The 8133-nt window shown below is 27.9% G+C and overlaps 1 pseudogene; it reads right to left on the minus strand.

Annotated features, from left to right (window-relative positions):
• LOC109076884 overlaps nt 1–8133 on the minus strand; it is a 31129-nt pseudogene that overhangs the window by 16284 nt on the left and 6712 nt on the right.

An 8133-nucleotide genomic window follows, 5' to 3' on the forward strand; every position in this document is an offset into this window, starting at 1 on the left:
CAAGTGAGGCAAATATGATTCAGTGATCAGTAGTTTGCTTCGTTTCCGCATATGAAACAGCGTTTGAACACATAGGAAGTGAAATGAATGATTCAATTACTTACTTTGTGAACAAAAAATAACTTTAACTATCAATTAAAAACAAACTAATAAATCAATGTTGGAATCAAAATATTTCCTTCTAAAGAGACTTTTTTTTAATGCACTCAACCATTGAAAAAATTGTAATGTCAATTTTTTTTTGCAAGCTTTTTTAACAAATATTTGTTTTTTGTTTACTATAAAAATGACAAAAAAGGAGTGAGTCATTGAATCATTAATTTTAAAAGATTCGCTGATAACAGCTGATTCATGTAGGCACTGAATCATTCGCTCGACTTGATCATTCAAAATCTGTGGAGTCATTCCTCATTCATTCAGTCGTCCAGCATCGTGTCGGTCAGTTCATCGTGTAAGATGACGACGCGTCGGATGTGAGGAGTGTGTTTAAATGCATTAACCACTGATCTATTTTTTCAAAATATTAATCGGCACCTAATAAACACGTTAAGATAATTTGTAAAGTTACATAAGCTTTAAAACAGGAGAAGCTACTTGAATCATGTTGGAGTGCGTTTTTAAGTCGACTAGGAAATGTAAAACATTGTCTGCCCCACCCTTCCTATGAAGAACTTCTTCCTAGCCGGTACCTCGGCGGCGAGGCTCCGGCAGCGAGGCTGGCCGTGGTTGGAATTGAAGCAGATCATGAGGCGTCGAACAGGAAGATGCGGCGCTCGTGTTTGGCTCGACCCGCGGTGGAGCATGCCCTCCAAGGCTTGACTCGTTGAGCACTGGCTAGGTCTTTGCCTCCCAGCAACGTCGATGTTCCTCTGGATCTCATCATCTTCTTGATGGCCCAGGTGTTTGCCCTCATCTGCGGATGTAGAAGCGGCAGCCGATCGCTGAGACACAAGAAAACCACAGGTGCTGATCCTTTACTCTGGCCTTGTTCTCCACTAAATTCATTGTAGCGACTGTCAGATACTCCTGATTTGAGCTTTTCAGATTCTGTCCGTATAATGACTAAAGTGTTTTGTCAGATCACTGCTCATCTTCCTCTTGATATAGTTACAGCACAAATAAACCCGACGAGCATCGAACGAGGGGGGGGGGCTCACTCACTCAAACCCTGAATCATGGAAATCGATAAATCAGTGTTTTTAAATTGCAAGAAAGGACACAACATCACGAACTCACAAAGCCCAGACTGAGAAGAGTCTGAAAAGTGTTCATGCTAATGAGAAGAGTCTGAAAAGTGTTCATGCTAATGTCATGTAAACTTAATTCACATTTCACATTATTTTAAACTAATAAAAAAAAAGAAAAAAAAAGAAAAAACCTAGTTTAGTTTAATAATTAACTTGTTTATAAGCATGATTAATGGATACTAGTATTCACAGAAAAATAGTTTTTATTAAGTAAAAAATATAAATCTTGCATTCTAATTATAATATTATTAAATTAAAAATTAGTAAATGATCACTATTATTAATATTATAAAAATGAAAATAAAAATATGATTAAAACTATTTTTTTTTATAAAGTGGTTTAGTTAAATGACTCTATTGCAAATAGATGAAGTGCATCTCCAGAAATGAGGTGGGTGTAATTACATAAATGTGTTATTTTATTAAATAAATAATAAATATATATATATATATAATAATAGGGCTGTCCAATGATTAATCACGATTACTCACATCCAAAATAAAAGTTGTTTACATAATATATGATGTGTACAGGGTATATTTTATTAGTTTGATATAAATACACACACAACATTTATATATTTCGAAAATATTTAATTGTATATACATTTATATTCTTATATTTATATATATATAATATATTTAATATATAAAACACACATATCTTTCTTAATATATACATGAATGTGTGGTATTATATTATACATAATAAATCTACACAGTATACATACCATATAGTATGAAACAAAACTTTATTGTTGGATGTGATAATAGTGATAATCATTTGACAGCCTAATATAAGCTATAGTGATTATATATATATATATTATATATATATATTAATATTAAATTATTATTAATTTATTAAAAATAACATATTTTATTATAAATTATAAAATTATTATTAACCACTACAGCAAAAGTTTAGATTTTAAAAATTATAAAATTATTATTAACCACTACAGCAAAAGTTTAGATTTTAAATATAAAAAAAAAATATAATATAAATAAAAACAATCTCAAACAAAAAACAGGAGAAGCGCACCTCCAAAATATTAAATTAACGACATGAAATTAAAAATATTAAATAAATAAAAAATACAAAATCAATAAAAAATTAAATAAAAATTATATAAATAATAATAAATATAAAATTAATACTAAAATAATACAATTAAAAATAAATTAAAATAAACTATAACAAAATTAATAAATTAATCATAAAAATTTAAAAATATTTTATAAATATAAAATAAGAATCAAACCATATAAATTAAAACTATTTTTTAAATAGTCCAGAAGAAGCAGAGCAGGTGAAGTGCAGCAGGCGTTATTATTTTGACAATTACTATCGCAAACAGTGAAATGAATATTGGGAATGACACTCGCCTTTAGAATCTCGAAGTAATGCAGACAGTGGTAGAGCGGCGTGGGTTTTAGAGCGGGTGCAGGAGTAACCGTGGTAAACAAATACTGCAACCGCCTCTGAAAGCTTCACAGATGGGAATTGACTCCTGAAACAACACACTCACACACACAACACACACACAGATGACACCGTTCAGGCTTGAGTCTGCTCTCACAACTCGTCTGTGTGAGCCCTGACCTATGACCTTGCAGGGGTAGAGGGCCCGTCCGCTCCGCCCTTCCCTTCTCCGGGTTTTGGGACAGATGACTCTCAGGGGAAGTCGGTGATCGGGGTGGGAAGCCGCTGCGAAGGCTCTATACTGTTGCGTTACGTCTCCGTTATTCGGGGTCACAAGGCCAGCTCATGAAAATGGCCCACGCCTCTCTCAGAGTTTAATTCAATGAACAATGACCTCCATTGTTTACACGCGGGAAAGAGAAACAGGAGAAAAAAAGACAGAAGGTGAAAAAAAAAAAAAAAGAAAAAAAGGAACAAGAACACATAAAAACAGAAAACAAGCCAGACAGAAGGTGAACCGGTGAGGTGAGGGGAACCACATTTACATCAACCACAAGGGGGGGGGACACACACAACCACACAAACATTGAGATTAATTAAATTATTATTATTATTATAAATTGAATATAAATATAAATAAGATATAATGTTATTATTAAATAAAATATTGAGATTAATTAAATTATTATTATTATTATAAATTGAATATATATATATATATGAGGAAAATGCGTAGCGTAATGAACGTATTATTAAAATGAACTTAATGAAATAAATTATACTATGATGTATTCCAAATGAAAAATATGAAATAATGATGTTTTAAGATAGAACATTAGTTAAATAAAAACGGATGGAGATGTAATGGAATTATTATTATTTTTATATGAATAATGAAAACAAAAAAAAAAAAAAAAAAAACAATTAAAATTGCACACTATTACTAAATCACTTATTACAATCATTATTATGAAATATGTACAATATTGTTAGATATAGTAACATTTGAAATTATAGCTACACTATAATTAAAGTAAAATTACAATTACTCTATTCCTCACCTAGTAATTAATAATAAAAATACTTTAACTAAAATATTACTACTCTTAATTTAAATATTATATATTACTGTAATGTTAATCAATGACTATTATTCTAACAATAATACTTTACTACTCTTAATTTAAATATTATATATTACTGTAATGTTAATCAATGACTATTATTCTAGTACTATTATTTATTAAAAAGCAGAAACTTGTTATAAATCATAATACTATTGTTAAATAAAATAATTTAACTATTATTATTATTATTATTAAAAATTAAAAAGTGAAAGTAGTTATAATTATAAATTACATTATTACTATTATTATTAAATTATATTAAAAATATTACTATTATTATTATTATTAATTAAGATATTAAATAATTTATTATAAATTATAATAATATTATTAAACAAATAAACAAAGTTATTATAATTGATATTAGTAATGATAATAACTACATTTAAACCGTTAGAGAACAGAAGAACAGAAGTCACTGGTTGGTTTCAGGTGCAGGTCTGACTGTAGTCACTGCACTCATCCATCAACATAAACTGTGTTCTGAGAGATGTGTGTGAGGTCTGACCTCGGCCAGGTCCTCGAAGCAGCTGCCCACGAGCGGGTGAGGACTGCCCTCGTCCGTCATCTCCACCGCGGTGTCCGCGATCAGCCCACGCAGCTTCAACGTCACCTCGTGGATGTCCACGATCCGGCTGAAGATGTTCTCCACGTCCTGCGACACACACACACACACACACACATGAGCCGCAGGCGGCAGGGAGCGGGCGCGGGGAGGCGGAAGAAGGGGACATCACGTGAGCCAGGAGAACAGCATTGGCGTTGGAGGCGAAGGGCTTCGCGGAACACCTTGGAGTGATGAGGTTGAGGTCACGCTAGCTGACTGACGCAGCTCCGCCATGAGAGGACTTACACCAGGATCATAGTACATCTGCTCCTCGGCCGCCGACGGCTCCTCGTCCATCAGAGGAAACACACTGATGTCCTCCTCCACCTGATGGAACATGTCCATCAGCACCTGCAACCACAGACACAGGGGCGGGGCTTGAGCCAGAGTTACCGCTCCGCCAAAATAAAGTAAAACATCATCTCTGCATCTGATCCGCATCTGAGGAGCTTTCATGAGCAACACTGATCAGCTGGAGACCAGCTTTACCGCTCCGCCAAAATAAAAGTGCCACGACGAAATTAAGACAGCCACGAATATTAGAGCATTTTAATTAAATACCACGTTTTGTTTAATATATATTACAATAGTAATATTTCTTATTTAGTTTTTAAAATTGTAATAATAATAAAATACTTAATAGAAATGTGTATTATTAAAATTATTGTTTTTAATAAAATTATTAATTATTAAAATTATTATTATTTTGTTAAATAATGAATGATAATAATTATTATTTGTGTTGGTATTTGGATAATTTGTATTTTTATTTAGTAGTAGCAGTAAGTAATAAGAATAATTAATAATGTATTATAGTAGTATTATTTTTTTTAAATAAAAGTTTATATAATTATAGTATTTTTTTACATTCTAATTTCTTTACAAACCAGTCAGTGTAAGCAGTAAATAATATTATTATTATTACTATTATTTTTTTTAAAAAAAAAATTATTATAGTATTTTCTTAAAAAAATTTTTACAATGAAATATTACAAAAGTAATATTTCTTAATTGATTTTTATTTGTTTTATTTAATAATAATAATAATAAAGTTATTAATAAAAAAATATATTATAAAAAAACAACTTTTTAAATTTATTATATTTTGTGAAAAATGTTAAATAAAAATAACAATAATATTTTTTTTTATATTTTATATTTAATTAATTTATATAATTAAAATTTTATTAAATTTAATTTAATAATAATATTTTTTTATTTACTTTGTTGTATTTTAATAATAATTTTATTTAAATAAAAATTATTATATTATAGTATTTTCATAAATACTATTTTTACAATGAAATATTGCAAAAGTAATATTTCTTATTTTTTTTTTATTTACTTTGTTGTATTTAGTAATAATAAAACTATTAATAAAAATATTAAAATTATTATTATTGTTTTATATAAAATATAAATTAATTAATTTTAGTTTAAATACATTTCTGAATAATAATTTACTATTATGTTTTTCTTAAATACATATTTTTTTACAGTGAAATATTACAGTACTAGTATGTCTTTTATTTTTAATTAGTATTTTTATTTAGTAGTAGCAGCAGTAATAATAATACCAATTGTTATTATTATTTTACAGCCATACTGATATATATAATGATGAAATGTTATGCAGCTCTACAAACAAGCAGACCTGCAGCTTTCTGTAAACCGCGCGTGTATTTCTGAGCGTGCACCTTATCGGCACACATGGCCACAGTGATGTCCTGCTGCGTGATCTCATAGTGACGAATGTTCCGCACGTAGTTCCCGGCCAGCTCCAGTACACCTCCACATATTCCTAACACAAAACCTGTGGAGTCACAGGAGCGTCAGCGCCCTCCTCAGGACAACACAAAAGCAACTCCAGACAACAATCACCTGTACTCACATTAGAATGTCCTGACCCCCCCCCCCCCCCCACCCCCCCCCCCCCCCCCCCCCCCACCCCCCCCCCAATGGGTGACACCTGATGTTCGATCTTATATAACCCAGGAACGTCCTGCAGAGGAGGACGTCACAGGAGTCTACACAAAGCATGTCCTGACAGCAAAGTGTTTGAAGCACAGGAGCGTCAGCGCCCTCTCAGGGCCAATCAAGCAGAAACTACTTGCAAGTTCTACCAATCACGGTCCTCTTCTTTTAAATGCGTTTACAGAATGCTTTAAGCTTCTATATATATATATAATATATATATATATCTCTATATATATACTATATATATATATATATATATATATTATATATATATCTATATACATATATATACCGCAGTACAATTTTCGCTGCTGAAAAATGCTCGTTTCCAGAAGAAGCTTCAGCTTTGCAAGTCACAGAAAATTCAACACTTTCTGTTCTGTTGTGTGACTATTAATTTGCAAGTCACAGAAAATTCAACACTTTCTGTTCTGTGTGACTATTGAATTCATTTGGATTGCAATTAAAGAAACTTCATTCCTGTCATCACATTATAATTTAATTATAATAAAATCATTATTTTTATAATTATAGTACATTATAAATTATAATACCATTATTAAATAAAAAACATTCTAGTATTAATATTATTATAGTAAAAAGAATGAATATGTAAAATAAAAAATAACATTATCAATTACATTATTATTATCACTTTTTATTAAACCAAATAAAAAAAATACTATTATGAATATTATTAATTACGATTTAAAAATATATTATAAATGATAATGTTGTTGTTAAATAAATTAATTTAATTATAACTAGCATTATTATTAAAAACTAAAACTAAAATAATGCATTATAAATTAATGTTATTATTCAATAAAAACTACTGATCCAACTATTAATATTCTTTTAAAATTTAAAACAACTAATTATTAATTATAATATTATTACTAAATATTACTAAATCAAACAAAATACATTAAATCACTACTATTGTCATTACTAATAATTAAACATTTACATTAAATATATTATAAATTATAATGTTGTGGTTAAATCAAACAAATAAAATTATTACTATCATTATTATTAAAAACTAAAAATAAAATAATGCATTATCAATTAATGTTATTATTCAATAAGAAATGCAATTATTATTATTCTTTTAAAATTTAAAGCAACTAATTGTAAATTATAATATTAATATTATTTAAAATGAATGCATTTATTGATTTAATAATGATATTATAATATATATATTATATGACATGCATATATATATATAATATATATAATATATATTATATATATATATATATATATATATATATATATATATATATATTAAAGTATAATATCAATATTAAATCAATAAATGCATTCATTACTTTATTACTATATTATTATTAATTATAATATTATTATTAAATCAAATAAAAAAAAACATTAAAACACTACTATTGTCATTACTAATAATTAAACATTTATATTAAATATATTATAAATTATAATGTTGTGGTTAAATCAAACAAATAAAATTATTATTATCATTATTATTAAAAAATAAAAATAAAATAACGTATTATAGATTAGTTATTATTCAATAAAAAAATTAATTATTATTTAAAACAACTAATTATAAATTATAATATTAATATTATAAAAAAAACTATATTAAATTAAAAAAAGTATTATTATTAATACTAATATATATATATATATATACACACGCATATATAAATTATAATATCATTATTAAATCAATAAATGCATGGATTACTTCATTACTATATTATGATG

This window comes from Cyprinus carpio, chromosome A11, assembly GCF_018340385.1.
Source record: "Cyprinus carpio isolate SPL01 chromosome A11, ASM1834038v1, whole genome shotgun sequence".
Classification (NCBI taxonomy): domain Eukaryota; kingdom Metazoa; phylum Chordata; class Actinopteri; order Cypriniformes; family Cyprinidae; genus Cyprinus; species Cyprinus carpio.